The sequence below is a fragment of the Manis pentadactyla genome, chromosome 3, assembly GCF_030020395.1.
Source record: "Manis pentadactyla isolate mManPen7 chromosome 3, mManPen7.hap1, whole genome shotgun sequence".
Taxonomy (NCBI): Eukaryota; Metazoa; Chordata; class Mammalia; order Pholidota; family Manidae; genus Manis; species Manis pentadactyla.
This window is the reverse complement of record NC_080021.1, coordinates 215,316,202-215,341,908: the sequence shown is the minus strand read 5'-3', so window position 1 is coordinate 215,341,908 and position 25,707 is coordinate 215,316,202. Positions and strand designations below refer to the sequence as shown.

General features: G+C 51.6%; 1 long non-coding RNA gene across 3 annotated transcripts; it reads left to right on the top strand.

The window, feature by feature from the left end:
* Nucleotides 1–4,518: 4,518 nt before the first annotated feature.
* On the top strand, nt 4,519–24,545 carry LOC130683051 (uncharacterized). Of its 3 annotated transcripts, XR_008996658.1 has the most exons (5): nt 4,519–4,871; nt 5,543–5,676; nt 5,874–6,217; nt 21,486–21,624; nt 22,177–24,545. It is a non-coding gene; the product is annotated as an uncharacterized LOC130683051 (long non-coding RNA). The 3 variants fall into 3 exon arrangements; XR_008996657.1 differs by lacking the exon at nt 21,486–21,624; XR_008996659.1 differs by lacking the exon at nt 21,486–21,624 and having other exon boundaries at nt 4,519–4,928.
* The last annotated feature ends 1,162 nt before the right edge of the window (nt 24,546–25,707 follow it).

The window sequence follows — 25,707 nt, the reverse complement described above, 5'->3', positions numbered from 1 at the left end:
TGGCAGTTTTGACAAGGGGGCATGGGAGGCCTCTGCGGAGCTGCCATGTGGGGATGTCCAGGGGCTGGTGCTCAGGAGGGGGAAACTAGGGTGCAGGAGAGCCCAGGTGGAGGCCAGGTGGCGGCAGGTTAAGAATGCACACACACCACAGCCTGCGGCCAAGGCCTCACTCATCAGTGAAGAAGATGATGCTTCTTCCCCCAGCATATTCCCCTTGGGGGCTGCCGCAGGGCCTCCCGTACCCCCACTGCAGGAGCTGTGAGTGACGGAGCCCATCGAGCTGTGCATGTCTTGGAAGAGGCCCTCCAGCCACCTCCCATTATTAGCGCAGGTGGCAGGGGCCCCTCAGATCCAGTTGGCACAGTGATTCCTCAAGCCCGAGTCGCCCTCCGAGGACAGGGGTACATCACAGCAGAAACCTATTTCCATCTGAGGCTTTCCACTGCTTAGAGTGACACCCCACCTACAATCCGCTTTGCCCTCTGAGAGCCTTGAGATACAAGCCAGGCAGCCTTCTGCCTCAGTGTCATGGAGAAACAAGCTGGAATTTGAGACCAGTTCTCCTGCCTCCAGGCCTGCTCCTCACAGCAGGAGTTGGGGCAGGGAATTATTTTGGGAGAAGACCAGACAATGAGGTCTTGGAAGACCTCAGCAGGGACTAGGGAGGTGGGAGGCAAAGAGGCTCCCGGAGGGAAGGAGGGGAGGAACCCCAGGCAAGGGAAGCTTCCACTCAATCCCCACATCTGCCCTGTAGCCACCACACGGCCTTTCCTGTGCCCTCCTCACGTGCCACGTCGACCATCACCTTGAATCCTCAAACACCCTATTATGTGCCCATTTTACAGGCAAGAACGTGGAGGTTCAGAAAGGTTAGGTGATTTGCCCATGGTCACTCAGCTAGTGAAGAATGGCCCTTTGAAGCCCAGAGCCTGTGCTAAGGCCCTGAGGTGGAACCGCTGAAAGGCCTGTGAGGGGGCCAGCAGGCCGGGCCTTCTCAGTCACATCCAGATCCTACCTTCTCAGGCAAAAGCCTTGGCCGCCGCAGGGTGTGGCTTCCCTCTCAGCGGAGCAAGGCTCATCCACCCTGGCCTCAGTTTCTTGTTCTGGGAGTGAGGGGTCAACAGAGGGGCCTCTGGAGCCGGCAGAAGGAGCAGCAGTTTCAGGGGCGAACTGTCGTTTTCCTAAAGACCCAGCAAGTAGGAAGGGTGTGTGCGGCTGAAGGGGGGGCGCCTGCTCAGGGACGCAGCGCTGGGAAGGGGCCTTTTCTTCGGTCTGCTCCACGGGGCCCCACATCTCCTGGAGCCAGGCGGGCTGGCGGGGAGCTGGGGCCGGAGGAGCCGGCAGGACAGGGCGGGCCTGCCCCGAGCGCAGCTCTCCCGCCCCGGGAGAGCGCAGGGCGCGGGGCCGCGTCGCGCAGACGCCAGGCTGCGGGACCTGGCAGCCTCCATCGTCCTCCCCGCGCCGCAGGGGCGCGATCGCCGGGGGCCTGCGGGCGGACACACGCACGCGCGCTCACGGAGACGGCAGAGGAGGCGAAAGGAACCAAGAAGTGAAAGTGAGCAACCTCTAGTGAAAGAAAAAGACATGCACAGACAGCTCGGGAATTTATGCCGGTGGCAGCGGGCCGGGCAAGCCGGGCACAGGCACGCGGCGCGCTCCCAGCAGCCGGTGTGTGCTCGCCGGCCCCCCGCAGAGAAAACACCACCCCCGGCGGGCCCGGAGGCCCTCTGACAACAAGGTTCCCCCCTTTGCTCTTGCTTCTGCCCACCCTGCGTCTTCAGGCCCGGGTGGGCACTGTGCTGGGCACCCAATGGGCGCACTGGACATGCAGGGACCGCATCCCGCCGCTAGCCCCTGTCAGTCGTGCTGCTAGGCTTGGGCTTTAACCTGGAGCCCTGAGGGCCCTTAGCGTTTGAGTTCCTTCACCCCCATCTCTCCCCACCCGTGGGCATGAACTGTCCCTTCCCGGGGGCTCCCAGAGCGCCCAGGAGCGCCAAGACAGTGGTCATTGCCCAGGTGGCCTTGGCAAGAGTCCGTCTCCCGGAAAAGAAACCTCCAAGTGACAGCGTTGGAAGCCAAGGGCCACTTGGCTGAGGAGAAGAGCTCAGGGCAGCTGCCCGGGGGCCACCCGAGCTTGCCTGACCCCACCTTTTCCTTCCCGGAACCAGCTTATCCGGCTCAGCAGCACAGTCAGCTTTCTGGCCAGTGTGGATTGTTTTCTATTCCTGGGCCTGGGTGAGAAGAGCAAAGGCACAGAAGCTGGTTGCCCACATAGTGTTCTGCCATTCCCGAACCCCCCTCCTCCAGGGGCACCCCTGGGACCCTCCGAGCTGTAATACACAGAAATCAGTCTCTACCTTAACAAAAAAGGCACAGGTGTGACGCTCATGAAGTTGGGCCTCTTGCACAAACAGGTAGAAGCCAAGAATAATATTGAAAGGGTTGCCGAAGTTTGCTGCTCTTGGTGGGCGATAAACAACACCAAAGGTTCTCAAGACAGACAGAAGGGCGTGGCTTTTTCCCAGTGGTGAGCAATTGGTGGGAGACACCCACTGTAGACCTTGTCTTGGCTGCCTGAGGTTCCCTATTCTGACCTGTAGGGTGCCCCCCACTAAGCCAGGATGCAGAAAGAAACAGCTGGTCCCAGCCCTCTCAGGGGCCAGAGCAGTAAACAATCAAAACACGGTGTGGCGGGAGCTCTGGAAGAAGTCTGGGCCAGGGAGGTGACCTGGGGACTGAGCGAACACTCCCTGCAAAGGCAGGGGTGAGGCTCTGGAGGCTGCAGACCCCAGAGGTCCCACATACCCAGGCTCTGAAGATTGCCAAGTTGCAGAAAGCCTGAGATGCCAGCAACATCAAGATCAGAATCCCTTGGGACTTGAGGCTACCTTTCATTCTACAGAGGGGGAAATGGGGTAGGGGTCCTGACGGGTGCAGTCACCTGGCGAGCTGGAGTTTGGGTGGGCTCTGGTACGTAGCCCGTGCTAAGTAAGTGGAACCATGAAGACTGGAACCCAGGGAGCCAGGTCAGTGTCTACCGCCCCTCCCCACCTGCCGCCCTACAAATCTTTATTAGAGTACCTTCCACCTGTTGATTAACTCACAAACAAGAGCCCAGTAAACAAAAGCGTGAAGATAATTTTACTATTATTGATAAGTGGTGTGATGGTGAGTGACTGGGGTGCTGGAGAGAGGGCAGGCAGCAAGGAGTTCTCTGGCAGGGGACCTCTGAGCTGACGGGGGGAGCAGAGGCCAGCCACAAGACCACCTGGGGCAGAGCAGCAAAGGCCCTGAGGCAGGAGCGGGCCTGGTGTGTCACCCCCAGCCTGTGCGACTGGAGCAGAGGGAGGGAGGGAGGGGTGTGCAGGCCATGGAGAAGAGTTTGGGTTTGGTTTCAAGCTCATACGTCACATGCTATTGGCGTGGAATGGGCAAACACAGCTGCTGTGGGAGCACCCACGCCCTGACCTCGGTGGGCCAGAGAAGCAGCTCCAGAGTGAGCACTTGGACTGAACATCTGCTCTGCAGTCCCCTGAGTCCTTAGACGGCAGCATTTTCTGGGAGCCCCATGGCCAGCAGGAAGGGGTGTAGGCATCCTTTGGCTTGTCTTCCGTGGCTCCCCCGTCCTCTGGGTCACCCTGGCTTGCCATTGGAAGTACTGTGGTGGGTAACACTGGTTGCACATATGCTGTGTACCAGGCGCTGGGCCAAGCTCTTTCTGTGTGCCTGTGAGCTCGGTGCCCACTTTACAGATGAGGAGACAGGGAGAAAAAGGCATCCAGCCAAGACTGCATGCTTGATGTGCCCTTCAGTCAGATTCAAGCTCCAGGAAATGTCTGGGCCCTGAGTGCAGCCGGCTGGAATGTCAGAACTGAAGCCCAGCTGGAGCTTGAGTGTTTTGTGGGGGCCCCTGTGGGGGTTGGAGTGGGAGGGACTGGAACTGGAGGATGCAAAAAGCAAAAAAGCAGAAAGGCAGGCTGCAAGTGGAGAGAGAGCAAACGTGAGAGAAAAATATGTTGACTCCTCCAACCTTGAGCAAGAAGCAATGTGCACAGCGGGCACAGGTATGCACACCCATGTATGCACACAAAGATGAACACACATGGGCACACACTGGCATGCAAGAATGCATACACACATGCAGCCGCCAAATACATGCACATGCGTCCATGCCATACATGCAAGCAGTGCATGTATTATGCACACATGTGCATAACCATGTACACATGCACACCTGGGCACACATGTGAATGCACCATTCCCACATGCGTGCACACAGTATGCACACATAAGCACACTTCAATGCACATGCACGTGGACACAAACAATGCATGATCACAGAACCTCGTAACAGACCATCTGTACATTTCTCTCCTTAGGAATTATCATGGTTCATTCATTCATGCAACAAACATATGTTGAGCCATTTTGGGTGGCTGTCCAGGGCGTAGGCACTGCAGACCCAGCCAAGAGGATCCGCAGTCCCAGCCTGACTTTCTAGGAGCTCACAGTCTAGGCTGGGAGAAGACAGAAACAGCAGACCAAAATCTTTCAGGCCATTTGTCATTGGTGCCCCAGAGAAGTACAGGGGGCTGAATGGGGTCCAGAGAGCTAGGCTGTGGGGACTTCCCAGAGGTGTTTCCAGGAGTGAGGAGGCCAGGGTTTTGGTCGAACGATGAATCAGAAAGGGCTTTGACCAGGAAGGAATTAGCTAGTGTGCCAGTGGGTGAGGCCCAGACAGGTCTGAAGGGCATGGAGCGCCAGTCTGCTGAACCAGATAGGCCAGTCTCAGGCTCCCTTCCCCCAGGTGAGCTCGCAAAGGTGGGGCCACGGCTGTCTCCTCCCTGTGCTGCCGCCAGTACCTAGCACAGGTGAGCGCTCAGTCCCTAAATGCAGGATTCTGGCCGGGCTGCAGTCCACAGCCGCGGGTGGGCGTGGGGGTGGGGAGGAGCCCAGGGGTCGACAGGCAACGCCCGGCCCTGCCTTCCCCTCTCCCTCTGCCCCTGTGCCCTCCTCCCTCCCTCTCGCTCTTTCTCACATGCAGCCCCCACTTTGTCTGTCTGAGCAGTGGGTGGGTGTCAGCACCTTCCTCAGAGCTCTGAAGTGAATTGATGGGAGCCTGTGCTCCACAGAAGCGGGTGGGCCCCTCACCCCTCCCTGTTCCTTCAGGCAGAGATCGGCCTCCTGGGGAAGCTTTGCCCCAGCACGCCCCCCTCTACCCCTCACCCCACTGCGGCCCCCACTCATACCCTACACGTGTGCACCCCCCGCCCCCCGCAGCCTACCCTCGCGTGTACACCTCCACTCCTGGAGAAGCACAGGGGGGCGCACCCCTACCCGGTACTGCTCCCACCCCACAGACCACCCCCTACACACCTGCCGCCTTGGGCAGCCCAGCCAGTCTCGCCCTCCCCCAGCCCACCTCCCCTCAAGTCCTGGGCAGGGCAGTGACCAGTGTGCGCGCAGAGCGCCCCCCACCCCTCCCCGACCCTGGCTGCAGGGCTCGGCTCATTGATCCGAGATGCTCTTTCCTTTTCCTCAGGCTCTTCTCTGAAGGATGGAAAAATCGATGCCCACAGAAGAGCTGGAGCAGGGAAGGTCCAGGCAGCAGCGCCGGGAAGACCAAAGACGGGGGAGTCGAAGCCCGGGTCCCGCCACCTCCTGCTGCAGACTCAGGTGGGCGTGGTCGGCACAGGCACCAGGGGTGTGGTTTGATTTGAGTATTTTGTTCTGATTGCGAAAGCTATATATATTCACTGTAGAACATAAAAATCACCAAATCCATCCCCAAAGGAGATCGCACTATTAACATGCATAGTAAATCCTTCCAGCCTTTTTTCTCTGCACATCGAATGCACCTTTTCTTTTTGCAGAAATAGAACATGCTCGACTACTTTTTTCACTCAAAGCCCTGCTGCCGACATCCCTCTGTGCTGTCACTTGTTCAGAGCGCGCTTGTATCCGATGGCTGCACCATGAGTCATCTTGCTGGATGGTAGAGACACTGCACGTGGCTTGGGGTCAAAATCTCAGCCCCCTTGGCTGTGTGACCTCAGGCAGGTGACCTACACCCTCTGACCTCCTCTGTGTGGTGGGGCTACTGATTGATGCCTGCCTCACAGCCTGGTAAGAAAGTACAGCCTGGTGAGACTTTCATGAGAAAAGAGGCAGAAAGCATGCACCCCAAGCAGAGCACGTGGAAAGCATTTCATCAGCGGTGGGTATTACTGTTTTTTATTTTTATCATTATACAGCTAAACCATCATTATTTAGCCAATTCTCTACTGTCGAACATTGAGATTGTTTATTCAATCTCTCTTAAAAAAGAAGGCGTCAATGAACATCCTTGCCAGGATATCTTTGACAAAGTTTTAATCATTGACTTGGAGTAGTTTCTAGGCGGAAAGTCATACACGTTAGGAAAGGTATGCACGTTTTAGGACTGGTATGCTCTACATACTGCCAAACTGCCCTGCAGAAATGCTCTGGTGATACTTGGTATGGCTTTCTGAGGGCTGCTGTAACGAATTGCCGCAAACCTCATGGCTTAAAAACACCAGAAATTAATTCTCTCACAGTTCTGGAGGCTAGAAATCCAAAATCAGATGTTGGCAGGATTTGTGGGTTCTATATAGGACATGATCAGACTTTTGGGGGACAGCATTCAACCCACTCCATAATCCTTCCAAGGAAGTAGGGTTGTATGGAATTTCTTTCTCCCTCACCATGCAGGGTATTCTTATCTTTTAAAAATCCTAGGCAATCACACACAGTGATTGGAAGTTATGACTGGAGGTAAATCACTCGAAGACCTTGTACTATCTAGGAGGAGAGCGGAGAATATTGATTAAGATTATGTTAAGTCAATTATGCATGAGAAAAATTTAAAGATAACCTCAAATAGGCAGAAATGGAACATATGACTTTCAAACCAATATAGGGAAAAGAAAATAATAAAAACACAATCAGTCCAATAGAAAGCAAAACCAGGAGGCAGGAAAAGAAGCTCTTGATTTTTTGTGTTTTTATTTTATAACTGATCACTTTTGCACAATTGTCTGATTATTTAATAGTTTCTCATATGCTTCCCTTTCAAACAGACAATTATCCACAAATAAGGATAATTTCTCCTTAGTGGTTGTCCTTTATGTTTCTTGCTTTATTGCAATGTCCGGAACTTTCAGAGCCATGTAAGCTTACAGAGGCATTATTAAGCATCCTTGCCTTACTCCAGACATTGCTAAGAATGGTTCCAATATTGTACCATCAAATAGGATGCTGGCTCTTAGCTTGAGATAGACATTCTTTGTCAATAAATTAGTCAGGATAAGCTAGGTTATGCTGCAATAACAACATCACAATCTCATAGTTTGAGAGAGGTTTTTCCTTTTTCACATTAAGTCAGCTGTGGGTCTAGGCAACTCCCTGTCAGTTACAGCTGTGACTGGCTCAGCACTGCACCTCCACATATCACTGAACACTCGCACACTTGCTGAGGCAAGGAAAATAGAATCGGAGGGTCTCGTGCCAGTAATTAAGTGCTTCTACCTAGAAATGGAACACATGGCCCTGCCTAACCCCACTGGAAAGTGCAATCCAAGCCTGGAAAGATGACTGGAAAGATTGGCAAGCATTGTAGATGTCACCAGACCTGTATTAAGGAAGTATCCTTTTATTACTAATTTTAGACTTAGAACCCTAAAAGACCCTAAAAGTCAAATTGAAAATCACTGGGCCTCGGCAATGTGATGAGTAGCAAAAGAGGCTATTGCAAAGAGAAAGATGAAGCTGTGCATTCATAGGCCCTGATGACTTCTTTCTCCCCTGGAGCCTGGCACGTGTGTTACTCTTTAATTCTATGAGGTCTCTGAATCCTTATGACCACTCTTTTTTCCCGAGCTCATTTGAGCAGATTTCTGTTTCTTGTGACCCATACAGTCTCAACCAGGATCATTTGCTGATGTTCTAGTTAGAATTTTTATCATATTCCTAAGTAAGACTGGTCTGTAGTTTTGTGCTATCTGCCAACTCTTCATTATAGGGTTATGCTACATTCCTAAGATGGTTTGGGGAAGCTTTCTGTCTTTCCTGGGTCCTGAAACAGAATATTTGAAATACTTGAGTATTTGCCAGTAAAAGTGTCAGGATCCAACAACTTCTTTAGAAGTAGCTCTTTTCCCACCCTTTCAATTTACACTGTAGTAATAGGTCTTCTGGTTTTCTTGTTGAACTGGTTTTGGTTATATATATTTTCCTATAAAAATATCTGCTTAGTCATATTTTTCCAATTTATTATCATAAGACTTTACTTAATATAATTTAATTTTTAAAAGGTTTTGTTTGATCCTATTGTGTATTCATTTCTGTTTTGTTTTTTGAGAGGATTTTTTTTACTCTTTGTTTAAAATTAAGGTACCATTTATATACACTCTTATGAAGGTTTCACAAGAAAAACAATGTGGTTACTATATTCACCCTTGCTATCGAGACCCCATTGCAGGCACTGTCTATCAGTGCAGTAAGATGCCACAGAGTCCCTATTTGTCTTCTCTGAGCTACACTGTTTTCCCCATGACCCCACACACACCATGTGCACTAATCATAATACCCCACAATCCCCTTCTCCCTCCCTCCCCACCCACCCTCCCCAACCCCTCCCCTTTGGTAACTGCTGGTCCCTTCTTGGAGTTTGTGAGTCTGTTGCTATTTTGTTCCTTCAGTTTTGCTTCATTGTTATACTCCACAAATGAGTGAAATCATTGGGTACTTGTCTTTCTCCATCTGATTTATTTTACTAAGCATAACACCCTTTAGCTCCATCCATGTTGTTGCAAACAGTAGGATTTGTTTCTTTCTTATGGCTGAATAGTATTCCATTGTATATATGTATGACATCTTTTTTATCCATTCACCTACTGATGGACACTTAGGTTGCTTCTGTATCTTGGCTATTGTAAATAATGCTGCAATAAAACTGAAGGAACAAAATGGCAGCAGACTCAGAGACTCCAAGAAGGGACTAGCGGTTACCAAAGGGGAGGGAGAAGGGGACTGAGGGGTATTATGTTTAGTACACATGGTGTGGGGGATCACGGGGAGAACAGTGTAGCACAGAGAAGGCAAATAGTGAATCTGTGGCATCTTACTGCACTGATGGACAGTGACTGCGTTGGGGTATGGAGGGGACTTGATAATATGGGTAAATGTAGTAACCACATTGTTTTTTCATGTGAAACCTTCATAAGAGTGTATATCAATCATACCTTAATAAAAAATTTTAAAAATAATAATAATGCTGCAATAAACATAGGGGTGCATATGTCTTTTTGAATCTGATGAGTTGTTTTCTTTGGGTAAATTCCTAGGAGTGGAATTCCTGGGTCAAATGGTATTTCCATTTTTAGTTTTTTGAGGAACCTCCATACTGCTTCTCACAATGGTTGAACTAGTTTACACTCCCACCAGCAGTGTAGGAGGGCTCCCCTTTCTCTGCATCCTCACCAGCATTTGTTGTTCCTAGTCTTTTCGATGCTGGCCATCTTAACTGGTGTGAGGTGATATCTCATTGTGGTTTTAATTTGCATTTCCCTGATGATTAGCGATGTGGAGCATCTTTTCTTGTGTCTGTTGGCCACCTGAATTTCTTCTTTGGAGAAGTGTCTGTCCATATTTTCCTCCCATTTTTTAATAGGGTTATTTGCTTTTTGGGTGTTGAGGCCTGTGAGTTCTTTATATATTTTGGATGTTAACCCCTTGTCAAATATGTCATTTGCAAATATATTCTCCCATACTGCAGGCTGCCTTTTTGTTCTGCTGATGGTGTCCTTTGCTGCACAGAAGCTTTTTTAGCTTGATGTAGTCCCACTTGTTCATTTCTGATTTCTCCACATTTCTCTCTGTTTTTTATCTTTGGATTTGCTAGAAGTTTACCTAATTTATTAAACTTTCAAAAAAACCAGTTATAGCTTTATCTTTTGTTTCTTTCATTTTTCTTTTCTCTAATTTATTAAATTCTGCTTTTTATCTTTATTGGCTTCTACCTTTCTTTTTTTTTAAATTAAAGTATCATTGATATATAATCTTATGAAGGTTTCACATGAACAACATTGTGGTTTCAACATTCACCCGTATTATCAGGTCCTCTTCCCTCCACTGCAGTCGCTGCCCATCAGCATAGTAAGGTGCTGTGGAGTCATTACTTGTCTTCTCTGGGCTGTACTGCCCTCCCCGTGACCTACCTATATTGTGGGCCTCTACCTTTCTTATTTAAGAAATTCACAACATTGAGCTATCAATTGTCCTCCTTGTAACATTTTAATCACCTTCCCATATGTTTAGATATGTGGTGTTTGCCCTGTTATTTCCTTTAAATATTCTGTCATGTATATTTTAGAATTATTTACAAAAGTGGTTTTCAATTTTCAGATGGTTGGCTTTTTAATTTAAACTTTTGTTGATAATTTCTAGCTTAATTGCACTGTGGTCAAAGAACGAGGCTTTCACAATATCTGCTTTGGGGATTATATTGAATTTTTTCTTTATGGCCTAATATATGATCAATTTTCATAAATGTTTGATGGGCTCTGGCAAAGAAATGAGTACCTTTTGTTTGTAGGGTACAAAGTTCAGTTAGTAAATCAACCTTATTAATTATATTATGCCAATCCTACACAAACCTGCGGGTGAGGGGGACTATTTAAGTGTATCAAAGAAGCATGTCAAGTCTCCTCCAGCAGTTTTCTGTTTGTCCTTCTATGTCTAAATCATTGCTTCCCTTGGTTGGGTCTAATGCTGGACATAAATCATGACACCCAGATCTTTATTCTTGCTTGTACTCTTTAACAATACAAATGACCATCTGTCCCATCTTGTGACTTTGGCCTGTGATTCTTTATCTCATATAAATATTATTACCTTTCCTTTCATTTAGCTGGAACTCGCCTCATATATTTTTCCAATCTTTTATTTTTAACCTTGTCGTGTCCCTTGGTTTTCTCTCTTATAAGCACCACTTAGTTGGATTTCCATCTTGTTTTTTGTTTTATCCAGTCTGACAGTCTTTGCTATTTTACTAGGAAAACGTTATGCATTTACATTTGTTATTAACATTGACTCAGTGGATCTCACGCCCTAGAGAAAGCTGGTCCCAGCCTTTCCTGTTTATCCTTACGGCTTGTTCCTTTTGTTTCCTACATTTTGTTTTATGGACTTTGAATTTTCATGTTAGTGAAAATTCATTCTCCAGGCTTGGTGGATATTTCATTTCTAATTGCACTAGACATTCTCTTCACACTGAAAAAGTCCTTCATTCATAGCTGCCTAATCATCTGAACAGAATGGAAAACAGCACCTCTAGAACCTCTCTTATTATTTAAGGGGTCTTTCAGGTCCCACCCATCCTTTGATCCATGTTGATGTGACTTAAAGCTTCAGATCCAGATGGTTAGGTTATTATTTTTTCCCATTCTATGATTTGTCATTGAAGGGTAATTTTGACATTTGTATTCAGTCTGGAAACAATATTTACAGTAATTCTTCAGGTGTGCTATTTTTTAACTAGCTTCAGTGCTAATGCCCAGACTTTTTAAGCCACAATGTTACCATTCTTCATCTCCCAGCTGATGGGAGCACACCTTTCAGTAATAAATGCCTCAGCATTTCCCCAAAAGCTTATAAACATGGCTCCCTTACCACTCAGCATCCAGTGTGACACAATCTAAACCAGCTTGGGTTTGTTTGTTCTTCCCCAGTAACTGACTTTCTTCTTGGAGGTAGGTATTAGGTTGTCATTATTTGCATAAATCATATAGTTTTCCAGAGCAGGCCTTGGTAGACGTCTCTATTTTCCCCAGAATGCAGTGAACCTTTCTGATCTTCAGATCTTTTTGTTTTAAGGCACCAGGAGTTTTCCTTCTTTATGTTCTAAGTCATCTCTTGTTCTGGCCTTTCCTTCAGGATACCAGTTGTGTATTTGCTTCCTCCCTAGGCATACCACCTTCTCAGGCTTGGTTTTCAGCTCTTGGTTTCAGATCCCTCCTAGGAAATGTCTCAAGGTTGGCCTCTCCCTCACTTTATTTATTTATTTATTGGTATCATTAATCTACAATTACATGAGGAACATTATGTTTACTAGGCTCCCCCCTTCACCAAGTGCCCCCCACATACCCCATTAGTCACCGTCCATCAGTGTAGTAAGATGCTGTAGAATCACTACTTGTCTGCTCTGTGTTGCACAGCCCTCCCCGTGCCCCCCCCACATTATACATGCTAATCGTAATGCCCCCTTTCTTTTTTGCCACCCTTCTCCCTCCCTTCCCACCCATCCTCCCCAGTCCCTTTCCCTTTGGTAACTGTTAGTCCATTCTTGGGTTCTGTGATTCTGCTGCTGTTTTGTTCCTTCAGTTTTTCCTTTGTTCTTATACTCCACATATGAGTGAAATCATTTGGTACTTGTCTTTCTCTGCCTGGCTTATTTCACTGAGCATAATACCCTCTAGCTCCATCCATGTTGTTGCAAATGGTAGGATTTGTTTTCTTCTCATGGCTGAATAGTATTCCATTGTGTATATGTACCACCTCTTCTTTATCCACTCATCTACTGATGGACACTTAGGTTGCTTCCATTTCTTGGCTATTGTTAATAGTGCTGCGATAAACATAGGGGTGCATTCGTCTTTTTCAAACTGGGCTCCTGCATTCTTAGGGTAAATTCCTAGAAGTAGAATTCCTGGGTCAAATTGTATTTCTATTTTGAGCTTTTTGAGGAAACTCCATACTGCCTTCCACAATGGTTGAACTAATTTACATTCCCACCAGCAGTGTAGGAGGGTTCCCCTTTCTCCACAACCTCGCCAACATTTGCTGTTGTTTGTCTTTTGGATGGTGGCGATCCTTACTGGTGTGAGGTGATATATCATCGTGGTTTTAATTTGCATTTCTCTGATGACTAGCGATGTGGAGCATCTTTTCATGTGCCTGTTGACCATCTGAATTTCTTCTTTGGAGAATTGTCTGTTCAGCTCCTCTGCCCATTTTTTAATTGGATTGTTTGCTTTTTGTTTGTTGAGGTGCATGAGCTCTGTATATATTTTGGATGTCAACCTTTTATTGGATCTGTCATTTATGAATATATTCTCCCATACTGTAGGGTACCTTTTTGTTCTATTGATGGTGTCCTTTGCTGTACAGAAGCTTTTCAGCTTGATATAGTCCCACTTGTTCATTTTTGCTTTTGTTTCCCTTGCCTGGGGAGATATGTTCAGGAAGAAGTCGCTCATGTTTATGTCCAAGAGATTTTTGCCTATGTTTTTTTCTAAGAGTTTTATGGTTTCATGACTTACATTCAGGTCTTCGATCCATTTCGAATTTACTTTTGTGTATGGGGTTAGACAATGATCCAGTTTCATTCTCTTACATGTAGCTGACCAGTTTTGCCAACACCAGCTGTTGAAGAGGCTGTCATTTCCCCATTGTATGTCCATGGCTCCTTTACCGTATATTAATTGGCCATATATGTCTGGGTTAATGTCTGGAGTCTCTATTCTGTTCCACTGGTCTGTGACTCTGTTCTTGTGCCAGTACCAAATTGTCTTGATTCCTGTGGCTTTGTAGTAGAGCTTGAAGTTGAGGAGTGAGATCCCCCCCTCTTTATTCTTCCTTCTCAGGATTGCTTTGGCTATTTGGGGTCTTTGGTGGTTCCATATGAATTTTAGAACTATTTGTTCCAGTTTGTTGAAGAATGCTGTTGGTATTTTGATAGGGATTACATTAAATCTGTAGATTGCTTTGGGCAGGATGGCCATTTTGACAATATTAATTCTTCCTAGCCAAGAGCATGGGATGATTTTCCATTTGTTAGTGTCCTCTTTAATTTCTCTTAAGAATATCTTGTAGTTTACGGGGTATAGGTCTTTCACTTCCTTGGTTAAGTTTATTCCTAAGTCTTTTATCCTTTTTGATGCAATTGTGAATGGAGTTGTTTTCCTGGTCTCTCTTTCTATTAGTTCATTGTTAGTGTATAGGAAAGCCTCAGATTTCTGTGTATTAATATTGTATCCTGCAACTTTGCTGTATTCCGATATCAGTTCTAGTAGTTTTGGAGTGGAGTCTTTAGGGTTTTTTATGTACAATATCATGTCATCTGCAAATAGTGACTGACTTTATTTTTGGTATTACAATTTCTGCTTTTTACTGCCTCTGGTGTGGATTCAAATTCTGCTACTAAGTTTTTTCTTTCCTTGCAATCCTTCCTAACACCATCTCTATTAGCTTCCTAGGCTGCTGTGCCAACAACCACAACTGGGTGGCTTAAAACAGCACAAATGTATTTTCTTGCAGTTCTGGAAAACTAACGTCTGAAATCAAGGTGTTGGCCGGTTGGCTCCTTCTGGAGGTTCTGAGAGGGCATGTGCACCGTGCCCCTCTCCTGGCTGCCAGCAGTGCTTGGCCTTGGCTTACGGCTGTATTCCTCAGTCTCTGCCGTGAATCTTCACGTGGGCTTCTCTCTGTTTCCCCTCTTCTGTCTGTGTCTTCTCTTCTTATACAGACGTTTATCACTGAACTTGGAGCCCATTCAGTTAATCCAGGATGATCTTCTGAGATTCTAAATTATATATGCAAATGCCATTTTCCTAAATAATGCCACACTCACAGTTACCAAGGGTTAGGGCTCAGACATGTCTTTGCAGAGACCACAGTGCAATGCAGCACACTACCCATGTCCCTTTCCACAGCCGATGCTGCCTTTTCACATCTGCTCAGGCTCTTCATGGTTTCCTGCTCCTGTTTTGCAGAGCCTGTGTTTCCATTAAAGTTGCCAGTTTCCTGATGTCTTCTTCTGGTTCCTTCAGGAAATCACCGTCAGCTGCCCGCTCCTCAGTGTTTCAGAATGCTGGTTCCTTTTCCATGTTCTGCAGTGGTATTTTAGTCTTTCCGTGTTGATGCCTTTTCCTCTGTATTGTCCCTCAAATACAGTAACTATAATGCACACTCTGTGATTACAAGTAGATGGGTATGTAGATTGCCTTTGGTTTTGTTCTCTTACCACTTGTTTGATGGCTAAATCCTATTCTCAGTGTTTGGTCTGAGCAACAGAATCCAGGGGCTCTGCTCAATCCATTTCCCAAGTTCCAGGAAGTCTCCGCCAATTCCAGCTTTGCTGACTGAAGGTGGCATCTGCTCCTGCCCCTGGCCCCGCCCCTGTTTCTTGGATATTCTGAATGAATGAAATAAGAAAAAGTCCCAGCATGCACTGCTTCCTGCTGTTCTCCACCCCCCCCAACTGCCCACATTCATCATGTTTGTTTCCCAGAATGCCAAGCACCCTGAAAGCCCCTGTCTCTGCCCACTTTCTCTCAAGGACCAGGAGACATTTCTCCAATAGCATCTGTGGGAGAGGGACATCTGTCCAGCTTTCAGATTCCAGATCTCTGGGGAAAATGGTGGAGGAGGTTCTGAGCACCATCCTACCTTTGTCCCTGGTCTCTGTGCCCTGAGGTTTCTCTCCAACACTGTCTCCCACTATTATCATCAGTGTGTCTCCTCCCAGATTCTGGCATGAGCTTGACAGCTGTTTCCCACATTGAGTGAGATTTCATCTTTCTCTCTGCCTTCATGGGTATGTGATGGAAAAATAAAACTGTCTGTGTCAGGGGGTTTCTAGTTAGATGCCATTTTATAGAGAAGGCCATGGTTTTTAGTGTTTTTTGTTTTTTTTTAAGCCCAGACTCATTCATTCACTTACATTCTATTTATTACAAAAAAAGTAGTGCCTTCACCTCTTCACTTGATAGTGGCTATCAGGATAAATCAACTAATAGTCCTGGAGAGTTTTGTAAGGACGCAGGAGTGGGGGAAAGGCCCAGGCCCCAGCACCTTCTTCCCTCTGCTCTTAAAAGCTAACCTTCCTAGGGGTCTTCCCATCTCAGTGACCTCATTCTTCTGTCCCCAAATTAGCAGTCTATGAAATCAGACCCATTTATTGAGTGCCTACTTTGCTCCAGGCATCAGGTAATTCTAGGGGAGAGGAAGATGGAATCAGGATTTCTTGCCCTCATCGTGGGTTGCTTCTATCTCCCTGCTTTAGAGCATCAGGTGTGCTTTAGAGCATACCAGCTTTAGGATCCATTTGTCATGATGGCTGGTGATGGTTCTTGGGTTAAAACCTCGTTAGACTCCTGCCAGCTGCCTGGAGGAGAGGCCGTCTGAGCCTGAAGCAGGGGGAGGCGCTGGTGAACATAAGGTGGGGTGGGGACAGGAAAGAGGGAAGAAATCGCTCCCTCTGGGGTCTCAGCGCAAACCTGAACCCTCTCTCTTGGCCCTGTTCTCACTGTTCCTGCAGCTATGTGGAGAAAGTTCCTCTCTGGACCTTTTTAGAGGCTGAGGAGCCCCAGGATCTGGAGGTGCTCAGAGGAGGTGGGGCCCACAGTGCTTCTCTGAGCAGATGGACGCATCCTCAGGAGAGGCCGCTGAGGTCATTCAGGCCAAAAGCTCAGCCCCAGAGCACAGGCAGAGGCCCCGCGTTCGCCCCCTCTGGGTTCCCTTTCTACCCTTGCTTCCTCTTCTTTACCTTTTTTAAGCAGATGGAAGTGGTGCCTGTCCCACCGTGGTGGTCTCAGGGTTGTTGTTACTTTTCCAACAGGCACATTCATGGCTGGGTTTCCTGGACGTGAACCAAAAGCCATTTGCTTTGGAGGCAAGATTTGAGTAAGGCCCAGCTGGGTTTTCCCATCCTTTATTTGCCCAATCCTATTAATAATTAATGGTACAGTAATGAGAATGGCTTTTAATAGAATCTGCTGCCATCACCGCACTCTGCTCCCCACCACGGGTTCCCCCGAGAGGATTCACGCTCACATGGCTGCGTTTGCTGCCATGGGCACAGGAAGCCGGGAGGCCCCCCGCCAGTGTCCTTCCCAGCCCTTCATCTCTTCTGGGCCTGAGCCCCAGTCCCTCCACCTGGACGCCCCCTGGGTCCTCCACCATCTCCTTCCCCCTTCCCTGAGGCCCCGCCCACCGTCCCCTTGAGGCTCCCATAGTGGAATGAGGCTGCCCCATCTAGCCCAGCCGAGCATGGCGCTGTCACGCCTCGCCTGTCACCAGAGCAAACTAGTCCCATTGGGCAGGGGCAGGGCAGGCCAGAAGCTGCCCTGTACCCAGCCTGGGGCGGGACCCACACCGCGCACACAGGAGCTGACAATCTGATGTAAAAGGCCACGTACAGCAGAAGCCAGTAGAACGGCTGTGTAGTAAAGGACCTGGCCAAGCTGGGTTGAGTCCCGACTTGGTCACCGTTTGCAGGACTGTAGGAAGATGCTGTCACCCCTGCCCCCAGCCTCAGCTTATTTATCTGCACAACAGGGATGAAGATGTTCCCTACCCCACCAGAATGTTCTGGGGAGGAGGGGAGCAAATGTGGGGCAAGCTCAATTCAAGGGAGGTCCTTAATATTCGCTCCAGGAAAATATTCAGCTATTCATGATGCTATTCATTATGGCATTATTTATGATATCAATACTTGGAAGCCACTTCTGCATTCAATGATAGAGGACTGGCTTAATCCAGCGTGAGTGTGTCTACTCAGTGGGGCACTGGGCCACTACTGGAAAGGAGGCTTTGGGCCTGCTTCCCAAACTGTACTGTGCTCAGGAACCCCCTGAGAATCGGAGGGGAAATGCAGGTTCTGGGGATCGGAGCAGAGATTCTGCACCCCTCCCAGCTGCTGATGGGGTGGACTCTCTGCGTACGAAGGGGGTAGAGGCTTTGGATGGTGGAGAAGTTTGGGTTCTGCTGGTAGATGGGAGAACCAGGTCACAAAACTGCATTCTGTGATCCCCTCCACACGCTCAGAGCAGAGCTAGCGCTCCACATTCGCTGCAAAGACTGGAGGCTAGAAGCTCAGACGCTCAGAGTGCTTATGGATGGGTGATGAATTATAGATAATTTAAATTTTTCTCTTTGGTTTATCTTAATTTCAAAATTATCCACAATTAACATGTATTACTTTTGTAAATGGAGAAAAATGTTATTTTTTTAAATAAAAGAACAAATGTTCTCTTCCTTTCCCTACAACATAAGCAGGGTAATAGTCAGCCTGGAAAGATGGGAATCGGAGAGGACGAGGGGCAGTGTGGGGTCTGGCCTAGCTCCAGAGCCCGTGAGGAGGACTGCGGGCTGGACAGAGCTGGCCCAAGGCGGACAGGCGGCCACCTCGAGCATTCAGCCTGTGCCTGATGCTCAGCGGAGCCCTCTGGCCCCCCCACCCCATGCCCCTGTCTCCCACGCCCCTGAGAGGGGCCCTCACCATAGGGACTGGTGTGACTTGCATTAGCTCCTCTTTGCAGCCAAGGGAACCAGGAGCTCTGGGAGATGGGGTCACCCAGCTCCTTGTGGGGGAATATGGGCAGCTGGCAGTGAGGGGCCAGCTGGGCGGAAGCCCCTTCCTCCTTGAAAGATTTTTTGGCCACTAATCATGTCAGCCTCACCAGAAAATCCAGGAAAACAGGTGATTGAAGAGCTCTGAAAATGAGCTGGAGGTTTTAAGTCTCAGGAGGGGCAACAGGGAGCCATTGAGTGTTCTAAGAGAGAACAAAATGACTCAGGTTGTGGGCAGCTTGGAGGAGAAAGCTGGGGTGGCCAGAGACCCAGACGCAGGTTAGGAGGCGATGACCAAGGCCGGGCTGGGTACTACATAACAACAGCAAGGGCAATAACAGCCAACAGTTTCCGGACTCCTATGACGTCCAAGGACGTGACAGACACTCTTCACTTAATCTTTGCAACAGCCCAGGGATGGTCGTGCTGTCATTCCCTCCATTCCGCAGATGAGAACTGAAGATCAGTGTCATGAGGTGGCACAGCTGGGCTGGGGACCCAGGTGTGTGTGACTTCCAAGTGGGTCATCCTAGCACGAGGCCACACCGCAGAGGACCGAGGGTGGGAAAGGAGAATGAGCCCCAGGGAAGGAGTGGGGTGCCAGTGTGGGGGCCAGACTGAAGCACCTTCTGCCACGCTGGTCCCCCCAGTCTCTGGCCAGACCCCGGGCCAAGCTGCAGGAGTAGAAACAAGACACGCCCACTCCTGGGCTCGCTAGCTGGGATGACAGACCAGTCCACAGACTGCCGCGCGGGGATCAGGACTGCTCCCTGAGGAGGGGAGCCCCCGCGGGTCCTAGGGAATGAACAGCCGATCCGGTGACGGCAGAGCCTTCCAGGCCTCAGGACCACAAGTGCAAGGTCACAGAGGCCTGGACGCTAGCTGGTCTGGCTGGAGCAGAGGTGCACGGGGGGGAGGAGGAGGAGGGCGGGGGGCAGGAACCAGGTCCCTGGAGCCTTGGAAGCCGAGAGAAGAGGTGACTTCGTCAGGGCAACGAGTGACTGGGGTGTCGTGAGCTGGGGGCGCCACCCCACCAGCCCTGCAGGGCTCTCCGTGGGGTAGAATCATCAGGGCCATCCTGGAGGTCGGGGGCCTGGAAGAGCGTCCCAGGCGGCAGATGAGGAGGAGTCGGGGCTGGGGGGCTGCGAGAAGCGGCAGATGTGTGATTCCTTGTGGGGAAGTGGCTGCAGCCTGGGGGCTGGGGAAGGGGTCAGGCAGGGGGACTGTGGGCATGTGGGGCGTGACGGTTCCCAGGGTGGGACCGTGAGGTCTGGGGGACACGCTGGCTCTGTGCGGGTGTCTGTGGGCAGCACGGGGAGGCCAGTATAGAGGATGGGCCCAGGGACCTCCCATCTCCAGGGGCCCTGGCTGTCCCCCACGCCAGCTTTGGTCCTCCAGTCTGGCTGCTGGGAACACGTGGACCCTGCCTGTGGCTCCAGCACCCCTGAGCCCCCAACCACAGGGCTCTGGCTGGAATCCTGATGGGGTGGAGGGCATCAGTCCAAATGATGCTGGGGCTGCCTTGAGCTGAGGCAGGGGCAGTGTCTCGTTGAATCCTCCATCTGGTCCCTCAAAGCAGGAACACCACTGGAGTCATTTACAAAGGGGGACACTGAGGCCTGGTGTCATGCGCCCAGGGACACACAGCTGGAGGGTGATGGGATCCCTCGGAGAGGCTCAGAGACTGTCCCCAGGGCCATTTTGCTAGTCAAGGCCAAGGAGAGAGGGTTGAGCAGTATGGGGTGCTTCATGATTCCTGCTCTCCGGGAGTCAGTCTTCCCCTGCCTGCCTCTGCCCAGAGACATCATGCAGTGGGGCATGGCCTCCTACAGCACAGCAATGGTGGCAGCTGGCCCAGACCAGGAACCAGAGAGGGAGGGGGAAGTGGCCTGTGGAGGGAGGGGGGAGACAGTCAAACTGCAGCATTCCCGGCAGCGCCGCCCCGCTCCCTGGGGAAGAACCCCGGAGTGCCTGCCCTGCACAGCACCGCACAGGCACTGTACTCAGCAGACAGGGCCAAAGACTGCGGCACTGCCCACTGACCCCACTCCGCTGTGGCCAGGACCAGGGCATTGCACAGGCCTTTGTGGCTGAGACCTTTGTGTGGGGAAGGCTTGGGTCTCTATCTCTTAATTCCATGCAGCCTTGGGCAGCTCCCCACACACCCAGGTGCCCTGGGCAGGTGGGAGCAGCCAGACGCAAGCCCAACTCCATCTTATCAGCCTTGCATGATACTCGGGAGGTTCTGGAAGCTGAGCCTGGAGGTTCTGGAGCAATCTTGCCCAAAGTGGGGAGCTCAGAAGGAGCCTCCCCAGCCAGGTTACCCCCACCCAAGATGGGACACCCTTGGCAGTCAAACTAAAATCAGTTAAGAAATTCGGCAAGCTCCTTCCCTTGGCTGGAGACCAACCTTCCACATCAGCAGTGAAGGCTCTGAGAAGTCCCACAGGAAAGAACCCTACTCAATTTTGCTTAATCCAGCCTTTCCCACAATTTATTTAACCACGAGCTCCACTTTTTCCATGAAATATGTATTAGCATCTGTGGCAGATTAAACGTGGCCACAAATTCTTTGGCACTCCTGCCACTGAGAGGCAGGGTCTGTTCTCCCCTCCCTCAATCTGGTGGGCCTCGGGACGGCTCTGTGCAGTAGAAGATGGGGGGCGTGATGCTGGAAGGGAGTTCAGGGCAGCCCTTAACCGGACTGGCAGCTTCACCTCCTGCCTCTCGGAGCCTTCGGCTTAGACATGAGAAATCTGATCTAGGCTGGAAAGGAGGCCCCAAAATGGGGCCTTCAGATGACCTCCGCCCCAGCTGGTCTCTACTGCAACGGTATGAGGGACCCCTAGCAAGAACCGCCCAGCTGAGCCCTGCGGGCCCAGCATCACGAAAGAGACTAATAAGCCATTCCGTGAGCCACTCCCTTGGGGGTGTTCGTCACACAGCAGGGGGACACTGAGTGGTGTCCTGCAAACTCCCGGGCTGCTGACAGCAGGTCTCCACCCCGTCCTCATTGCCCACCTGACCACGCCAGCCCCCTCAGCCCTTACCACGTCCAGGCACACTCCGGCCTCCCCATGGCGTTCCCTCTGCCTCCTTTTCCATTCGGGAAGACCCTCTAGGTTCAGCTGCTGGGGAGCCTCCACTTGAAGACTTTTCTAAAAGCCATCGTGGCAGCTGCAGTGTCCCCAGGCTGCGCGCATCGGGGCTCCCAGTTGCCAGCTGTATGAACTCAGATATGAACTCAGACAGGTACGTGCCTCTCTGGGTCTCAGTTTTCTCATGTGTAAAATGGGGATAATTACAGTAACTACCCCTGAGGCTGTTGGGCAAATTAAACAAGACAACAAGGGTAAGCATATCACAGGTGCTGAATACAGGGTGGCCATTCAGAGGTGCTCAGTACCTCCACTGGCATGTGGTCTGGGGCTGGGAGAGGGCCCTTGTACCCTGGCTCCCTGGAGACCAGGCATTCACTCCCAGAGTGGGGCTCCTGCCCACTGTACCCAAGTGCAGCCATTGTGAAGTGGCTGGTGCTCAAGAGGGGTTTGGCGGATGACGAAAGGCTCAGAGAACCCCCAGTTCCATCAGGAAGAGTCCTTGGAGATCAGGGAACACAGCCCCCTTATTTTCACTGATGCCCAGAGGTGTAGAGGGCCTTACCCAAGGCCACACAGCTCATTCTGGAACTGGATCCCTGGCTCAGCTCCCCATCCCGTGCCTTGTCTTACACGGGGGTCTTCAAGTCTCAGGGACTGGTCCTCTCTGACTGCTCTAAAATCCCTCTTGTCTTCTCTACCCCAGGAGCCTCCTGAGAGGCAACTTGTTCCGCAGCCGGATCTGGCTCCACTGGAAGACCCGCTTGCTGTGAAGAGCACAGTCTGCCCGGTTGTCCTCCTGGCCTCTCCCTGCTCCCCGTTCTCTCCCACAGATGCCATCAGCCAGGGAGTGTGAACTGGACACCTATAGCGTGCCAGGCACAGACGTGAGCCATTCTGCCAACCCCTGAAGGCCTTGGGGAAACCCCAGACCAGGGTAGTGTGCTGTCCAACGCATCAGCAAGAGCAGACGTATTGGAGACCCTGGGCCCCAGGGATGTGGCTCGAATCCCAGCCACTCCCCTAACTAGCTGGGGATCTTGGGCATCTTGCCTCTCCCAGCCTCACCTTTCCCATCTGTAAAATAGACCAAGAACACTTTCACCAAGGACGGCTCAAGCATGGAGTGTCCTAGGCCACATTGGGCATCTGGGCCGGCCTTTCCCATGATATTTCAGCCCTTTCTTCCCATCAGTTCCTAGATGGGTCTAGGTTCTGAACACATCGGAAGAATCCTGGGACTCTGGGGCTTTGGAGTATAAAGTCTAGAACCTTTGGGGAGAGCCACAGGGTTCTGGAGAAATCCTTGCCACAGAGGATGGGTCAGCAAGAGCGGGCCAGGGCTACGGGCCCACAGACATGCCAGTCCATGTGGGAGAGCGCTGGGACAAAGGAGGAGGAGCTTGTGTATTTGTTGCAGAGGGCTGTGTGTATGTTGGGGGTGCACATGCTCGGTGTGGGGGACTAGGGGCAGAGTGGGGTGACCCTGTAGTTGTCCCCAGCCCTGGGAGAGCTCCACAGTCCAGGCCTGTCCCCACTCCTGGAGCAACCCCAGGACCCTCATTTGGGAGGACTGTTGCAGCCAGCAGATTAGAGCTGTGAGCTTCAAACAGAGCCGGCCTGGCAGTGGGGCTTAAATTATAAACACTGAAATTATAAATAGCCACCTTCCTGGTGACTTCCCAGTCCTTGGGGGTGGGAGGGAATGTTGCACCAGCCCTTTAACCATCTTCCCATCCAGCAACCTGCCAGCTTCAGAGAGGGAGGGGTCAGGCGAGATGGAGCTGGTGCCTGTCAGAAGGGCTGGGCTCAAACAAGACTTCCCATATTAAATGACGCGCTTGGTCTTAAGTTGCAAGGAGCAGAAGTGTGTGCCAAGAGACCCTTCCAGCTGGTGACCCTGAGGACACAGCCTGAGGATTTCTCCATGATTAACAAACATGCTTCCCTCTCCCCAGATCTCTTGAGCTTATATGTCAGGCTCAAAAATGGCTTAAGGGGAGGGGTTGGCATCCAACTCCCAACCATGCCATCCATCTGGCCTCCCTGGGACTCAGTTTCCCTACACTTGGAGTAGAGGGGAGGGGCAATACAGTGCAAAGCCAGGACCCATTCTGGGTCAGGCACTGAGCTGGGTGCTATCAAGGGCAGGGCTCACAACTGCGAGTTCAGATCCCAGCTCACAGAAAGTATGCCCAAAATGAATTTTGGTTAGCTTGTTAAATGGCTGGTGACCCCCACCCCCAGGTCCCTTCCGTGCCCACCAGGCACTTTCCCTCTCTGAGCCTCTCTTTTCCATTCGTGAATTAAAAGGATGGACAAGGGTGACAGTGACTGGCCTGGAAGGTCAGCGCTGCAGGCAGGTGCTGCTGCAGCCCCATTGCACTGGGAGACCCGAAACTGGCGAGGTGTGCAGGGACTTTCTTGCTCTGGTCTACCCTGCCAAGAAGGGGCCAAGAAGGGATGAGAACTCAGCGGTCATACACCACAACCTGAGCTAATAGCCTTCCCTGCTCTGTGGACCTGACTGCCCCATCTATTAACTGATTAGCGCACCCCCGGCGCTCCCAGTCTAGCCCTTCGCTAGGTCCGCGTGCCTCGGAAATCCCACCCTAGGCGCTACCCAACCCGCAGCGGGGCAGAGGGCGGGTCCGGGGCGGGGCTCCGGCCTCTCCCCGCCCCCACCCCACCCCCGCCGCCCTGTAAATCCGCAGCCCTCGCGGTTCCGCCAATCGGCCGCCGGTTGCCGGGGAAACGACCCCTCGGAGCCTTCAAGGCCTCCACTCCCTACTTGTCCTCCTGCCCTGGGACTGGCGGGCGGGAGCCGAGGTCCCGGGATAGGAGAGACCGGGGCCAGAGCCTGGGGCGAGACACCCCAGACCGAGTGACAGCGAGAGGGAGAACAGACACGCGCACAGGCCGGGGAGACGCGGGCTGCAGAGAGGACGGGGGTGCAAGAGGGGCCCGGAGATGCGACAGCCCGCGCCCGCCTCCGCCCCAGTATCAGGCCGAGACGCTGAGGGCCGAGCTGCCCAGAGGCTGCGGGGAGCGGGGGAGAGACGGGGCGGCGCAGAGCTGGTGGGGGGGCCAGAGAGGAAAGACGGGGGCCGGCAAGGCGGAGGGAGTCGGGAGGGGGCGAACTTGTGAAAATAAATATTTATAAATTGAGAGTTTCTAAATTCTTTTTGCATTTCCGTAGTAAATTATTCATCTGTGTATCTCCCTCTCTCCTGCCGGCTCAGGGAGCTGGCTGCCAAGGCGGGCGCTGCTCCCCGCGCGCCCCTCCGTCTTCTCCCCGCCGCCCTCCCTATTCCCACCCCTCCTGCCCCCGCGTCTCCCCCCCAGCCCGCCTTCCATTCCCGCCAGCCCCTCTCCTCCCTGCCTCCCTCTGCTCCCCCTTCCCCGCCTTCCCCCCCTTGCCCCCCACCCTCCGGCCTCCCTCCCCGCCCAGCCGGGCCGGAGCCGGGCCCCGGAGGCGGGCAGGAGGGGGCGGGCCCGGAGGGCACCGGCGGCCACGCTCTGCTGTTTCTTCCCTGCCTGAAGTAGGAATAACCGTCTAAATCAGCCGGGCTGGGATTAAAAAAGCACTCGTCTCTGGCAGTCTGGCACCCCCAACCGGGACCTCGGAAATCTTCCTCCGGAGGACCGGTGACACTGAAGCTGGGGGGACAGGTGGGAGCCCCGGCTCCGGGAGGGCCCAGGCTGGGGCCAGAGGCCACGCCGCTTCCCATGGGGCCTGGACAGGCCTCAGGTTTCAGAGCCTCGGTTTCCCCTTCTGTGGCGTCTGGCCAGAGCTAACTTCCTGTTACCCAGGGACAAACCCCCCGCTGCAGTCTGTTTGGGAGTCTGGAAGGTCTCAAGGCCCCTCTGGCCCATCCCCACAGCTTACAGGCACAAAGGAGGGCCAGGTGAGCAAGGCATAAAGGTAAGAAACCAGGCGGGGAGTGGGGAAGAGAGCCCCAGCCCCCACAGTGTGCCACACCCACGGCCTGTGGCCTTCAGCAGAGGGCCTCAGTCTCCTCATCTGCAAACTGGGCCAGTGATGTATCCCCCTGCCGCCCCTGAACAAGGACGAGGGTCCTCCCTGTGCGAACTGCTATCCATGCCTCAGTGGCTAAGTGGCACTTGTCCCTGCCCCCATCCCGCACGTAGCCTGCCAGCTAAACTGCAGCCGGAGAGCCTCCTCTCTGGGAGCAGGGAGTGGCCAGCACCACAGCGCGCCCCTTCTGCGGTGACC